The 16,662-nt window shown below is 40.6% G+C and overlaps 1 protein-coding gene across 3 annotated transcripts in view; it reads right to left on the minus strand.

The window, feature by feature from the left end:
* Positions 1-16,395, minus strand: part of GTDC1 (glycosyltransferase like domain containing 1) — a 3,282,804-nt gene extending 3,266,409 nt beyond the window's left edge. For 2 of the 3 annotated variants that reach the window (XM_044074854.1, XM_044074853.1), the window contains exon 1: positions 16,260-16,392. The gene's annotated coding sequence lies outside the window, so the exon portion shown is untranslated. Of the gene's footprint in view, positions 1-16,259 lie in introns of all 3 variants that reach the window. The other variant, XM_044074855.1, reaches the window with a different exon arrangement.
* Between the last annotated feature and the right edge of the window lie 267 nt (positions 16,396-16,662).

The raw sequence follows: 16,662 nt of genomic DNA on the forward strand, positions 1-16,662 counted from the left end.
GCAAATGCGGGGTTTTAAAGCAGGGAAACTGAAAGAGATAGGAATTGACCCAAAACGGCCAATAAGCTACTAGTTTCAGGGCTGAGACCACTCCTCCAGGGACAGATAGGCTGCTCAAGATACTGAAATGCAAAGTGAAACTCAGGACCTTTGTCTTTGTCTGAAGGATTTCAGACCTGTAATAAGGTATAGCACAGCTGTGTGAAAAAGTAAACCTATAGTTTTTGTCTTTGACTGACAGAGCTGCTTTCTGTTTTACCTGCTCCATTTTCTTTCCTGTTTTAAGAAATCTTGGCCTGGTGATTTTATTCTGTGTGAGAGACAGACACTTAAAATTATCTAGGCTCACATTTCACATGCTTTTTCATTGGTTCATTTGAAAGGTCTCGAGTGATGTTTAAATACAAAGTGAAATGCTGGGCCTTTGTCTTTGTCTGAGCACTGCTGGCGATTCCCTGCTAGGACCTGATGATTTTAAGCTTCCCACCCCTACTGTAAATTTAGCTTAATAAGCTCCTCCCTTTCTATACTGCTGCTGATATATTGAATTTTGTTTTTAATTATTTAATTGCCTTCCTTGTGCTTATATCGAAAAGTACATTTTGCCTCTTATTGTCTGTTTTACTAATTTACTTCATCTAGATTCACTATCTAGCTAGCTGTTAGATAAAGTAATGTGTTTTACACTCTAGCAAGCACTTGTTTTCTTATCAAGGTCAGAGGATTTTCCTTCTAGTGCAATGGGAGGTAGCTTGGTCTGTCTAGGCTGAGGAAACATTTGAGATTTCTGCATGTAGTTTCAGCTTATAAGTTCATAGGTGTGTACTAGGCTAATGGCCCTGGAGCCTTTACAAGCCTAGCCCATAGAAGTGCCCTGGCATCGTGCCGCCCGACATCAGTTCCCAGTGCCTCTATCAAGTAGCCACTGGAGTGATCCCCGGGGTGAACTTTCTATTTCCCATCCAGCCATCAAGATTTCTCTTGAAGAGGGCCAGTGAGGTGCTCTGCTTGACATGTATGGGAAGTCTATTCCAGAGCATGGGCAGTCTCTGGGTTATGAACCTGTCCCTTCAGCATGTTCTGTTGATTGTGATAATGAGGTTGAGGTCTCTGTGGTGTGTCGTGCGGAGGGATTGGGATTTCTTTAGATATAGCATTGCTAACAGAGCTGGGTCAGATATAGCTTTGTAAGTCATGCAGAGATTGCCTCTTAGTAGAAGATACGACAGAGAATAGCTGGAGTTTTTTGAGTCTGTTCATGTAGGACATGTGTTTAAGGCCTAGGATCCTCTTCGTGAGGTACTTCTGTGGCCTTTCCAGCTGTTGCATGTGTCTAGTGAGGTACATGCCAAATGGGGCATTATACTCTATGACTGGCCTAATGAGGGAAGAGTAGAGAGAGAGAGAGAGAGAGAGAGACGATGACCTCTTTCTTCCTGGATGCAAAACCCATGGTAATGAGATGTGCCACACAAAAGGACTTTCTGACCACAGTGGCAATGTGGTGGTCAAAGGAGAGGTTGCTGTCAACCTGTGTCCCCAGTTCTCTTGTAACGCCTTCAGTGTTCAGTGGGCTCCCATCGATGTGGTAATTAGTAGGAACTGAGTTTTTACCAAAGGAGATGATGACGCATTTTTGGCATTAAGCTTAAGGCCATTGTTTCGACACCAGTCATTGGTCTCAGTGAGGCCTTTCTATGGGATGTCTGCATCACTTGGGAGTTAACAATGGCTCCCAGCTTGCAGTCATCTATGGACTTGGTCAGCCAGAGTCCCTCCATGTTTCCCTGGACTTCTGAGAAGTAGATTCTAAACAGGAGAGGACCCAGGACCAATCCCTGTGGGACTCCACTCATGACTGGTCTGGAAGGCAGTCTGACTTGGAGTCCGCTACTTTCACACTCTGGGTTCTACCTTTGAGCCAATTTACAACCCACTTAGTGATACAGGGGTTGATGCCTAGTTTGGCGAGTTTATCAATAATTCCTGAACGGGGAATGGTATCAAAGGCCTTGGCCAGATTGAAGTAGGCTGTATGAACTGCCTTGCCCTCATCCACAGCTCTGGTAACTAACTCAAAGTCAACCAGGTTAAGCAGGTATGATCTATCTTTCACAAAATCAAACTGCGTGGGAACTAGAATTTAGAGATTCCCTATATCCTTGTTAATTAGGTCCATGATGAAGCGCTCTATAGCCTTACATATCAGACTCGTCAGGCTAATGGGGGTGATAATGGGGGTCTGTAGTCACTCCTCCTTTATTGAGAGGGATGACTGTAGCAGTGGGCCATTCAGTAGGAACAAAACCTGTGGTAAGGCTAACAGGGCACACAGACATGGTGCCAGTTCACTTTGTAGTTCATGTACAACACATTCAGGGATATTGTCAGGTCCCATGGAAGCTGTATTCTTGGCCATGGACAATGCAGCTTTAAACTGTGCTGCAGTAATGCTGGGTGTCTGGCATTTCTCCAGTATTGTGATTGGTTCTTTTGGTGGGGGGGGGGGTAAAGCTGGCACTGATCTGTCGGCCAGTATGTTGTCAATATCTGTTGGCTCAGTATAGGAGGTACCATTGTGCAGTAACTCACAGCAAACCTGGGTATTGCCATGGAGATTCTTGATATAACTATAGATGGCTTTGTGGTCGTTTTTAGTGTCTACTGTAATTCTGCCTTCATAGCTGGCTTTAGAGGTTTTGATGAGGGATCTCAACTTTTTGTTGAGACTAATAAGGGAGTTTTTCCAGTCTTGGGACTTCACCTTCTTCTGCAACAGTTCCTTCCTTCTGTTGTAGAGTTTATTAATGGCAGGGGCCCACCAGACTGGCTTCCTTTTTTTTTTTTTTTTTTTTTTTTTTAAGAGGAGAACATCTTGTTTCTGTTGGGTATGGCTAGTTCCATGCATTTATGTATGTGTTTTTACAGTGCACTGGTGAATGATTCAGCAGTCATACATATATTTTCCATTGACATGGGTGACGTAAAGTTAGCCACCTCTGTTTTTAGGAGCCCAAAGTCAGCTTTGGAGAAGTTTTCATGGTGGTTACCTTTGTGGGGAGTGTGGATGAGATGTGGATTTCCACGGTGATTAGTTTGTGGTCGGATCTAACCAGGGTGGAATTGAGTATTGGTGTAGAGCAATGGTTGCCCATGTTAGTAACAACCTGGTCAATGATGCTGATCATCTAGTGAGGGTACGAATAAGCTGGTCCAGGGCATTGGAACTGATGAATTCCAGGAACTTTGGTCCAGTGTATTGCTGCATGAGTAGTTTTCCCAGTTGATGGAGGGGTAGCTGAAGTCACATAGTATGACACTGTTGGGTTGGACCCTAATAGTTTCCAGGGTGCTTAGGAACATGGACTGAGAGTCTTAGGACATGGTTGGGGACCTATAGCAAGCTTACCCAATGTTAGTTGTACCTGAAGTATCTCAGATGCTTTTTTGTGCCTTTATAAATTCAGTAGAATTGAGTGGCTCTTGGCTCATTTATACAAAGCAAATTACTTCTATTGAATAATCACACTTTTATGAGCTGTTCAAGGTAGACTGCTGTATCCATATCTTTAAATTTGTTTGTGGTAGCACTTTACACTGGACACTCTCTTACTGTGCTTTTACATTAAGAGGACTGGGATTATTCATCTACTGGCTGTAGGTGTTTACCTGGTCTTTCTGAGCTGGGAATCCCACACAAGGGCTCTAAGTATTTTTTTCTTTGGGCTTCTCTTATATACTGTGACTCTACTTCAGCAGTTTAAAAAAATGGTACTGTTTGCTGCTGCTTTGCACTATATTTTACTACTGCATTTGTTCCACTTTGACTATATTTCACACCAACTGCTGCTTTTACTTAATTTAAGAAAATATCTGTTTCTGCTGTTTTATTCTGTTGCTATTATTAATTCAAGAAAAACTGTGCTGCTTTTTACACTGTGCTTATTTAATTAAAAAAGATTATCCTGCCTTTTTTCTGTTGTTCAGTTGCACTTCTTTTGGCTATAATATATACTGGATTCAGACCAGCTAAATTCAGTTCTGTTTGTACATTGAGCACTAAAAATCAGGTCATCTTTTCTTGGAGAACCCCCCCCCCCCCCAACGTACCCTTGTGGCAAGAGCGTCCAGTAGGACCATCTATTTGATGGTAACTGGTTCAGGGCTCAGTTTGAGCTATTTTATTGATTTCTTTGTATTAGCTGGTTTGCTCTTGCTTGCTCATAGCACACCATTGCACACCACCATGCAGAGGGGGTAACTTTTGGCGGTTATAGATGCAAAAGCGCCAATAGAAATAATTTTCCCTTAGAAGTGGCTGCTATCTAACAGGGTGTAGATCGGATTCAGTTCCGTTTGCAGACTGAGCACTAAAAATCAGGATGTCTTTCTTTCTGGAGAAGCCCCCTGTACCCTCGTGGCAAGAGAGTACAGTAGGACCATTTATTTGAAGGTTACTGATTCAGGGATCAATTTGAGCTACTTCACTGGTGCAGGGCTCACTTTGAACTCCTTCACTGGTGCAGGGCTCACTTTGAACTGCTTCACTGGTTGCAGGGCTCACTTTGAACTGCTTCACTGGTGCAGGGCTCACTTTGAACTGCTTCACTGGTGCAGGGCTCACTTTGAACTGCTTCACTGGTGCAGGGCTCACTTTGAACTGCTTCACTGGTGCAGGGCTCACTTTGAACTGCTTCACTGGTGCAGGGCTCACTTTGAACTGCTTCACTGGTGCAGGGCTCACTTTGAACTGCTTCACTGGTGCAGGGCTCACTTTGAACTGCTTCACTGGTGCAGGGCTCACTTTGAACTGCTTCACTGGTGCAGGGCTCACTTTGAACTGCTTCACTGGTGCAGGGCTCACTTTGAACTGCTTCACTGGTGCAGGGCTCACTTTGAACTGCTTCACTGGTGCAGGGCTCACTTTGAACTGCTTCACTGGTGCAGGGCTCACTTTGAACTGCTTCACTGGTGCAGGGCTCACTTTGAACTGCTTCACTGGTGCAGGGCTCACTTTGAACTGCTTCACTGGTGCAGGGCTCACTTTGAACTGCTTCACTGGTGCAGGGCTCACTTTGAACTGCTTCACTGGTGCAGGGCTCACTTTGAACTGCTTCACTGGTGCAGGGCTCAATTTGAACTATTTCATTGGTGCAGGGCTCAATTTGAACTATTTCATTGGTGCAGGGCTCAATTTGAACTATTTCATTGGTGCAGGGCTCAATTTGAACTATTTCATTGGTGCAGGGCTCAATTTGAACTATTTCATTGGTGAAGGACTCAAGTTGAGATTTTTCATTAGTTTATTTGTATTAGCTGCTTTGCTCTTGCTTGCATGGAGCACACCATCGTACACCACCACGCAGAGGGGGTAACTCTTGGCGGTTATGCATAACAATTCCAGATGTTTTAGTTATAGGTGACTCTATAGTGAGACATACAGACTCCTCACTTACCAGGTTGAACAAGGAGAAGGTTATGGTCAACTGCCTGTCTGGTGCAAGGATTCACTAAATCACACATGTACTCAAGTATCTCAACAAGTGACATTATGACTCCATCATAGTTCATGTTGGTATGAATGACTTGAGACATACCTCTCTGGACTATACAAAGAGACATCACTGAGCTGTCTGAAAGTGTCCCAGGCTGGTATGTCCCTAGCTTTGAGCAGCATTTTACCCTCTCCTAGGATGATAGCACAATATAAACAAAAAATGATTGACTTCAATAACTGGCTTAGTTTCTGATGTCATTCCAAGGGGATCCAGCTCCTGTGTGCCTGGGATGACATGATGGAACGATCATGCTGTTTTGCCAGAGGTGGTCTTTGTCACTCGTCCCTGTCTAACACAGATGACAAGCAGGCAGAATATTTCATACATAAAAACATATCAGGATGGATACCAGCATCATAAAATATGACGATTGGTTAACAGACCGACCTTACATACATACATGCTTACATCTCAACAGCTTACTAGAAATGGCATTCAGATTTGCACATGCTCAGTATTTATACACTTGTGCAAGCCCTTGGATAGCTTCTTAAAGATATATACATACAAATTAATCTACAGTCTTCACCTGGCACCACTAAGCTTTTGGTTGCTGGCTAAGGTAACTGTCCACCCATAATGGCTTTTAGTCAAGGTCACAACAAGAAAATTCCGACATGAATATATCAAAACACAAAGAAACTAAGGGACATGCTACTAAACGCTAGGAGTTTAAATCAGAAACTACACTCTCTGGAAGCACTCCTCTCCCTTGAAGATGTGGACATCTGTGCGGTCACAGAAATCTGGTTCCAGGCAGCACAGAAACCTGGCTCATGGCTGCAGAAAGTACCCCTGCCTTGCAAGGCTACAATGCCTTCCACACTTTCACACTACAAACTGAAGGTGTGAGAACCAAAAGGAGGTGGAGTATCTATCTTCATTAAAGATAATTATACCTCTAGACAGGTTAGACAAGAAAACTCTATATTACCCCCTTCAGGTCATCAGCTACAGGTCCCCTTCCATGAACCAATAATCCCACACGGCTTATCTAGACCTACTTGGGACAATTAAGGTACAACCTAACACCCTAGTCATGGGTGACTTCAACCATCCTTCCATTAATTGGGAAATTTATACAAGCCCAAACTCACTCACACAAAAGTTCCTGGACTTTGTTAACTTAAATACCCTGGAACAAATAGTGCACCACCCCACAAGCGCTACACCTGGTCCTCACCAATATGAGTGCAGATGCAATGCCTCTAGTAAATTCTACCAAAAATAATCACTCATTTTTGAATTAGCAATAGCACCAGAACTCCCCAAAGGAGAAGTCAGGCTAAAAAAAACTTCACCAAAACTAACTATGCCCTCCTAAGGGAAGGTATAATTGACTTCCAAGCTCCAGTTTCCAGAGAAAGCATTGACAGCTATACATTAATGCCCTGTATAAACATCTACACAAATGTATAGACACACCTGTGCCACATATGATTAAAGCAATATCCTCAAGAAAAAAACAAAACCATCCCAGTGGACGTCTAGCATTAAAAAAACTATACAATACTTGAAAGAAGCTGCTGTCTAAAAATATAAAAGTGAGATCCCAGAATTGGAACTTTCCTCATTCTAAACATGCAAATAACACAACTTGTAAAATCTTCAAAGAGCAACAATGTGAAAAATTTAGCAACCATAGTCAAGGATAACCATAAGGCTTTCTTCAGCTATGTCCACAACCTAAAAGGTAGGATTCAGATGTGTGATGAACTAATTGTGGATGGCATCACACACACTGACCCTGCAGAAATTGCAAACTTTCTAGCAGACAGGTTTGGTGAAAATTTCATCCCCTATCCCCCTCCAAGCATACCACAAACCATGTCTTCATCATCTCCTCCTCCTCCCTGCATCTCCAAAGAACAAGCCATCAATGCTCTCTCCAAGGCTAAGACCACAGCCTCCATGCGACCAGATGGCATTCTGGGCTGTGTTTAAATGTTCTAAAACAAGAGCTAGCTACTCCATTAAGCACTCTATTCAACCACAACCAGAGTACTGGGTTAGTCTCCACTGAATGGAAAATGGAGACTGTTATCCCCCTCTACAGGGCGGCTTGGCAACAGACCCGGTTAACTAGAGACCCATAAGCTTAACCAGCCTCATCTGTAAGGCAATGGAACAAATCATCATATCCTCATAAATAAGAATATAGGTGACCTCCAAACCCTGGATCCATCCCAGTTTGGTTTTGTCAAGGGCAAGTCATGAATGCTAAACCTGGTGGGCTTCTTCGAGAACATGACCAGAGCCACAGACAAGGACAAAGTCAGGCACACAGCCTATCTTGACTTGGCCAAGGCCTTCAACACTATCCCACATTCGGGCATCATTGACAAACTAACCAAGTTAAATATCAACCCCTATGTTGTCAGGTGGGTTGTAAACTGGCTCACAGATCAACAACACTCAGTCAAAGTGGAAGACTTTACTTCTACCAGCAGACCTGTCACCACTGGGTCCCACAAGGGTCAGTGCTGGGCCCCCTCTTGTTTGGTATATACTTCTCAGACGTTCAGGCCAAAACAGAGGAGCTGTGGCTAACCAACTTTGCAGATGACTGCAAATTAGGTTCTGTCACTGAATCCCCTAGCAATGTCAGCATACTTCAAAAGGGGTTTACACAAACCAATGACTGGTGTCAAAGCCATGGTCTTAAACTAAATGCTAAAAAATGCATCATCATTCATTTCAGTAAAACAAATGTCCATGATGATTATAAAATAAACAACAGTACCCCAAGTACCAATTCAGTACTGAAAGACCTGGGAACACAAGTTGACTGTGACCTCAACTTTGACCACTATGTGACTACTATGGTGAGGAAGGCATTCTACTTCACTCACCTGATTAGCAAAGGCATTGCCTCAAGAGCAAAAGAGGTTTATAACTCCCCTGCTGCCTTTGGTATGTACTGTACCAGACACCTGCAGCAATTTGGGAGACCTCAGAGATTTCTAACTAAGAAAATTCAGGGTCTCCAGCACGTCTTATATGGACAGACTGAAATCACTGTCACTGTACTCAGTAGCATACAGACTACTTAGAAGTGACTTATGTCTGGTTTACAGGGCTATCGCTATCCTAAATCTAATGGAAATGCTGCACAACCATAAGTCAAATGGGACTCGAGTCACCTGTTCCAGGGACGTCAATCTAGCTTGTGACATAAACAGGACCTGTTGGAGAGACAGATACATCTCTCAGAGGTTGCCACTCCTCTGGAATAGGCTTACAATATATATCAAGCACAGCACCTCCATGACCCTGTTTAAGCACAACCTGAATGACTGGATGGGAAACCATAAATTTCTGTCGGGGATTGCACCGGCTTCTCTCCTGGACATGGGTGGTCCTTGCTAGAAAAACCTTGGGCATAAATGATATCTCTCATCTAGTACTATATTGGGATTTTAACAGCTAGGCTTGTAAAGACCCCCGGGTCAATAGCCTAGTAACACCCTATAAGCCTATCCTATGAACCTATTGGCACCTGCTATTTACAACAAAGGGGCCAAGGCATCAAAATACACAATGGCCAATAGGGCCTGACTGTCGATCATCAAACCTGGAATCCACAAACTCTTCACACTCGCACAGGAACCAGATAAGAGAACTGAATATTTCAGAAAATAACTACTTTGAAGGCATAGATTAAATTGCTTTATAACAGGACTTTTACATTGTTCCATATATCTAAAGGCTCCAAGAGACATAAAAGATTTCTTGAACAATTCCACACAAACATCTTTGGGGATTACAATAACAAGACAGGCAAATAAACCACCCAATGATTTGCAACCATGTTTACACCCTCAGACAAAGCTGTAAGGAAATTATAAATAGGTCGATCAACTCTGACATGGATACGTCCCACACTATAGCACATTTTCATAACCTAGATAAGACTAGAAATTCTGTAAAGCTCTTAGAACTTCTATGTGAAGTACTAGATTTCTCTAGGAGAACTGAAAAGGGAACAGAGAAAGTGTGATTTCAAGATAAGAAAATCCTTAAAGCAATATTTTTATTTGCCACACATAGGACAAATTACGTAATCTCCTCACATTGCTTCGTTAGAATATCAGGAAAAAAGTCCCTCTTTTTAATAATTCACTTTTTCTGACCTTCAACCAGTATCGCCATCGTTATGTAATCTTATTAAATCCAGACAAAACTATCTACATCAATCATTTGCACTGACAATAAACTGGATATCAATCTCTTGAAGTCCTTAAAATTAGGCATGACAATTGTAAGAGAAAACTGAAACGTACTCAGACCTCTTATTCACCTTTCCACTTATGTAACATTGCATGCATATTCATTCAAACTAACACCAACTTCATATTATAACATTATACACTATCCATGCTTTTATCATATCAAACCAATTGCCTGTATGAGCTGAAAGCATTCCTCATTATTCTTAGCAATACATCACATTGCTATGTACCATGTCCCTTCACTATTCACAAAACCAACATAATAAATCTCATACATTCTCCATCCTATATTTTACATAAGGTGTAAATGCCTCTCAACTGCATTTGTCTACCCTGAATTACTACTACATCTATATATGAACCTTAGTTTGTTCAGTGCCTCCTTTCAACATTCTTACATACCCCAAAATCAGTCTAATACCTTGCCTGCTACCTCTTACATTTCCCACCTTAATGCTGTACTCCATGATATAGTCTTCTCTCAAGCCCAGCCAAGATATTCAGATCTTAAAGTTCTGTATTTATCGTCCATATCCTAGGTAGGTGAAATGACCCCACACAGTATTATGATAAAACACTTATTTCTGTAATTATGCAGGTCACACATCTATGTAACACTAACCAAGTACACTTCAAGTAATAACTGATCTCAGGACCCCCAGCACAAAGAGGCACCCTCCTTGTTATAATACTTAGCTGTACATAACCATACAATATCATGCTTTCATTCTTCAAGCATGCCATGACTTCCAAGGCTGGCCTATTACTTGTCCCAGAATCTTTCCAACAAATATGTTGGGCCTAATAACCACTACCATTCCTAGCTAGGGAGACAATGAACCTTAATCTACTATTTTCATTTGCTGCTGTTTCACTGTCCATTAAAAATATTTTGTGATGGCTCGGTCACTAAATTATTTCAGTCTGGTGGATTACAAAAGTCCTCTTCAGAGAGCACCATCCATTCATTTAACATATGAAGACTCTTCCTTTTTTGTCTTGATCACACTGTTTGTCCCATTTAAGCTCTATTTCCACTGAACATGAGGGATCAATCATCTTAGAAGAGCTAAGCTGTTCCATTTCTTCATCACCCACTGCATAATACCCAGGAAAAACACAAGTGCTGAGAAAACCAATATACACTTAAACTGGTGTACTTCTGCACTCCGTAATCACATCTGTAAACCGTAACCTCTGACTTCAGAAAAATACCAGTCTATAAAAAAATAGTTATCCTTCCACAACACATCTCTTTTCCAGCTACCACAACTGCCATAAAATTTGCTCTTCAAACAACTGTGCAAAGTATATGAAGACTGTTCGTAGTAAACCACATTTTGCCAGAAATGAGACCAGCAGCAAAGCTCTCTTGATTTCCAGCAATTTTCTTTTGAACCCAGTTTCATCTTTGTTTTGACATCCTGCTCCTTCCCAACATTCAGACACTCCAATCAACCTCAATTTTTTTTTTAACTTGCATACCTTCGGTGTTACCGACAGCTGAACAAGCAAGCTGACTGCATAAACGTCTTGACCTCAATGGCCACATACTTCATGTGCTTTCAGATTTATCAGCAATGCAAAACCATATTGTTTGTGTAAAAAAAAATCGTAACTCACAAATCTGCATATCTCCAATTTTCTAGCATATCAAGAAGAAATTCAAGTACATGCCTTAATTTGTGTAGAACCCTTATAGTGTGATTCCTACATCTTTTGCATTAAATCTGGTCAGGCCGATGTTTGTTTGACTTCACCTTCCACTTCTTTCAAAACCACATTTTTCATTTTTCTCAGATTCCTCTGATGTCAAGATAGGCAGGAAACTTTACACACCCTTTAAATTTACTTTATACAACCTTAAGAAACAAGGATAACAATGATTTTTGCTTGGAAATATTCGTGCAGGTATTTCTATACCCCAAACAGACTTCAAAAAAGATTTTCTTAAGGTAGCAAGCAGCTACTGGAGGTGTGATGAGGAGGAAAGCGGTAACTGGAGACATGTTTTTTGGAAGTTCAGCGAGTTAAAGATTTAAAAAAATTCCTTCAGAGTACTCTACAAAATATTGGGGGATCAAATGATAGTAACTAAGGAAATAAATCTTTTGAGCTGGGGTACTTAATTGCCTAGACATTGTAAGGTCTTATAAAATTCACTTCTATGGGCTGCCAAAAAATAACTAGAAAATGGAAATAAAAATCTAAACCAACTGTAAAATATATAAAAAACTGAAGTAGGATCTTCAGAAACCGGAAGGAGCAAATTACATAGAAATAAATGGTATTTGTGGAAAAATGCATGCAGAACCATGTTAAGGAGGAAGAGTGAGGCTTAAGGGAGGGCAGGAATCGATCAAGTTATGTAATGTTAGAATGAATGACAGTTGTATAAAGAAAGAAAGAAAAAGCATATAATGTATACTGTATGTAACTGAAAAATGTTAACATGGTTAGTTTTCTTTTCTATTAATGTGCATGTGCCTACATCTTAAGTGATAATTTAATAAAGTTTTTTTAAAAAGTTATTTTTACCTCATGTTTATATTTTGTAACGTTTTGGAACTAAGGCAGAAAAGAAATACAGCAACCTACAACCATTTAACGCAGCCTGGCTTGTGGCACAGAGAAACAGATCTGTAACTCAGCTAGTAGGGATTCGAACACCTGACCCTGCAATGAAAGAGATAGGCAGGGATGAAGAGGAATAAAAGGGCTTAGCCTACTTGCCTTTTCCAGAGAGGCAGAGTAGGGATGCAGAGGCTTGGTTGCAGAGAGGGATGGTAGTCCCCAAAGGAACCATCTCACATGGTTTGAAGGAGGTGGAGGAGACTGCATGTTAACAAAGTTCCTTGCAGATGTGACAGGTGCCCAGCGCTGACAGCCCATTGCATATCTCCCTTCCCATGCAAGGCCAAGAATGAGAACAGGACGTAGAAACAGAACAGAAAAATCTGAACCACCTCTGATGCTTACTTCAATGATGGCCCCTCTCAATTCTCAACCCTACTGATGGAGAACAGTCAAGTAGACAGAGAGGGTTTGATGGTCAACAGGCAGCCTGGCCAAAAAGTACAAAAAGAAAATGCATCCACGCAGGCTCTACAGTGAAGCGTGAGGCAGGATGTCTTTTTTTTTTTCAGGCAGGTCTGTTCGTTTAGTGCAGATGTCTTTAGCTACGAGCTCCTCACACAGTATGATTCCATAAACCTCTATTTGGCTACTGCATGATCTGAACAAGTCACTTAACCGGACAATAGACCTGGGTTATCAGTGTAAAGAAGCTTGTGCCAAGAGAATTTACCCTGTTAACAAAATAAAACAAACAATGCCACATGCCCTTGAGCCGATCTTTTCTGCAAATGTGTGCCAGAGTTAGCTACACTGAAAGTCACATCCTGATTAGTACTTGGAACAGATACAGATATTCTACACAGTATCAAAAGCTAAATGATTTGATCAAGCAATGCCAATCTTAAAAAAAAAAAAAAAAAAAAAAAAAAAACATAGTCTTATCTAAAGGGGTTCTCTTGGGAAGAAAAGCAAAGGCTTATTTCACACCCATTTCACATCCTATTCTCTTCAGCTTAGAGTTTTGCCTTGAAAAGAAGGAAAATGACAACTTAAATGACGTAGTCTCCAAAATACCATAACAAGAGGCGACTTGGCATCCTGCAAAAATGACAACTTGAATGACGTAGTCTCCAAAATACCATAACAAGAGGCGACTTGGCATCTTGCAGAAATGACAACTTGAATGACGTAGTCCCCAAAATACCATAACAAGAGGCGATTTGGCATCCTGCAAAAATGACAACTTGAATGACGTAGTCCCCAAAATACCATAACAAGAGGCGACTTGGCATCCTGCAAAAATGACAACTTAAATGACGTAGTCCCCAAAATACCATAATAAGAGGCGACTTGGCATCCTGCAAGGAGGACTCATTTCTAATTTAAAACACTCTTGCCAACATAGTCGGTTGATACAAAAGCAGTTTTAAAAAATCTAAGAAGTTACATATTTTAACATATAAGAAATACTGTTAATGGAAGATTTTAATCAACAAACCCCCCCCCCCTCACAGAAACAAAAGTTATTTTCCAAACAAGTCAGATTAGTGAAAGCAATATTTCAGCAGTAACACTTTTATTTATCATTTGTTGACCGGGAAAGTCCGACTAGGTTCCACAGAGCCTGTTTTCAGCGGAGGCCCGGGGAGAAATGCTCCAGACTTTGTCAACATCTACAAAAAACACACTTTCACTTAATACTACTCCTACTACATTCATCATGTTTTCCATGGCAAACAGGATTCTATACACAAAGAATCAAAGGCACACAGCACAGAGGTTTAAACCCTTCCTTGTACCATGACCCACGCATGCATAGTCATTCACATTCATTTAATTACTTCTGTTTAACTAAGATGGTCCCACCTGGACTGCAGCCTGTTTTCTTGAAGACGCAAGTCAGTACTTACAAGTAGTGTTAAAGCTTTCAGAGCCCATCAATAAAGAAAGAATTATTCTGGGGCTTATGAACAAAGGAGTTGTCTTGCTTACAAGAAAACACAGTCACCAAACATTCAAACTAAAGGTAAAATGCATGTATGTATAATGGACTTAAAACAAGGTAAGACCACTAATAAAGACATACTGAAAAAGAAAATTCAGTTTGTTAAGAAGATTAATATGCAATCTAAAATTTGGCAATTACATTAATATAAAAAAACGAGGTTACATAATAATTGCAATAACCAAATGTTCCATAAAAGGAAGTATACAATTTCACAAACTCCATCTATTTTTTTATAATTGCTTTGTCTAGTTCAAGGCAGTATTGTGCCAGAACCTATCCTGACAAGCAGGAAACAATTCAGAAGGGGATGCCAGTACACTGCATCACACACACATCCAAAGGCAATTTCATGTGGGAGGAAACTGTAGTATCTAGCAAAAACCCACAGACGGAGAGCATACAAACATAATGCAGAAAATGCTGGAATCAGTAACCAAACCAGAGAACCTACTGTTGTTCTCCACCTATTAGATGCATTAGGTACATATTGTTCATAGTTGTTATGACGATTCCACTAGAGTTCCCAAAGTAAAACATATTGGTTTCTAAGTACATTAAGTTCACCTTCCTTATTACTGGAGGAACATGGATAAATCACAAACCCCTTCTCTGTAGCAGAGTTAACAGATTCCAAAAATCCTGAGGGCAAACTTGCTGAACTATCGACTATACATAGGATGGGTCTTATACCACTCTGATAAACATTTGATAACAATGCAAATACTAATCAAACTAGCCACATAAACTTCCTAGTGATGATACTATATTAGTATCACTGATCACAAAAACAACAAGATTTCCTAAGAATATTTTCTCAGTCATGTAGAAAAATGCCTTTCTTCACAGTGCTACGCATTCAAAATTCAACAGGCTATCACTATATCAGGACAACAAAACTAGCAAGAATTACCTCAATAAAGGTACCTCTGGGCAAAGGTGAAATAAGGAAGTGATGCCCATTTCCATATCTCTTTGCCTTTAACCATAAAACTTCGACCCAGGAATTATGACAATTAATGCAACAAATAAAGTAATATGATAATACAAATAATTATGCACAAGCAGGTAATCAATTTACACATTCACAAATCTTTTTAAACACAGCTGCCATGCAATAAAAAAGGGCTTCAGGTGAAAATGCACACAACCCTCCAGACTGTCAACTATAAATGGGGATGCAAGACTGGTTGGCTAATAAAAGGGTGCAGAACAGCTCTTCAATCAGAATTTTGTAAATACACAGCTAAAAATAAAAGGTGAAGAATATGTTAAAACAATAACTACATACCACATATCAGCATCACAAATCTACCTTACCTAAGCGTCTACACATCACACAGACATTTCCCCAGGCCCTAACAATTTTTATGAATCTGGTCCAGTTACAGCCAACAAGCATTCTAGACACTATAAGCTCTACACACTGCACGTCATGTCACACTTTTGGACAAAAAAAAAAAAAAAACAAGAAAATAGATTTTGCATTCGATTAGCATCAGTTCAGTTTAAAAGGTTGCTTCCCCCTAGCCTTTCAAATATGACAATGTATCTGGTTGTAAAACAGGTACGTCCAACCAGACAAAGCTCATTTTCTGTAGAGACTTTCTGTAGAGATTCAGGGACGAAAGAAAAACCCGCTACACAGATGAATCCAAACAAAATACAGACAGAAACACAATATAAATGAAAATACTATAAACAGATATAGATATATATATATATATATATATATACACACAGTCAACAGCCAGCTTGTTGTAATGAGCTACTGGCGTACAACCCACCAGCTCAGTTATGCAATGATAATTTTTAAAACGGACAGCTTTGATTTTTCATGACACATGTGCTAAATTCACAACACGGTCACCAGTTTACAGAACTTACTATTTACAGTGACAAGCGCAGCAACCCTTATTGCTTGAGACTCTGCAGTAGGAACCGCTGGTAACACGGAAGAAAAACGCACTACGCATGTCTATAATTGAGGCGCGAAGAGCGCAGTCGCACAGTCACAGGCCGCTCACGGTAAAGCCCAGATACTGCTGCGAGTTGCTGGTGTTTACCTTACTTCGTAAATTTTCGCGCAGGTTTTGGCATGTCTAATTTGATTGGCAAGCCGTGAAGATAGCTTCACTATATAGTGTTAGATACTGTTAGTCTCAAGGTGGTTAACGGTATTAATTATGTGCTACTTGTTTGAACTAGAGCATGTAGTTGAGTAAATGTCAAAACAGGTTTTGTAACTTTTGAGCCAGATGAAAATAATTAGGCAGCATGCATCATTTTT

The sequence above is a fragment of the Protopterus annectens genome, chromosome 6.part0 (genome assembly GCF_019279795.1).
Source record: "Protopterus annectens isolate FY-2018-M chromosome 6.part0, PAN1.0, whole genome shotgun sequence".
Classification (NCBI taxonomy): domain Eukaryota; kingdom Metazoa; phylum Chordata; order Ceratodontiformes; family Protopteridae; genus Protopterus; species Protopterus annectens.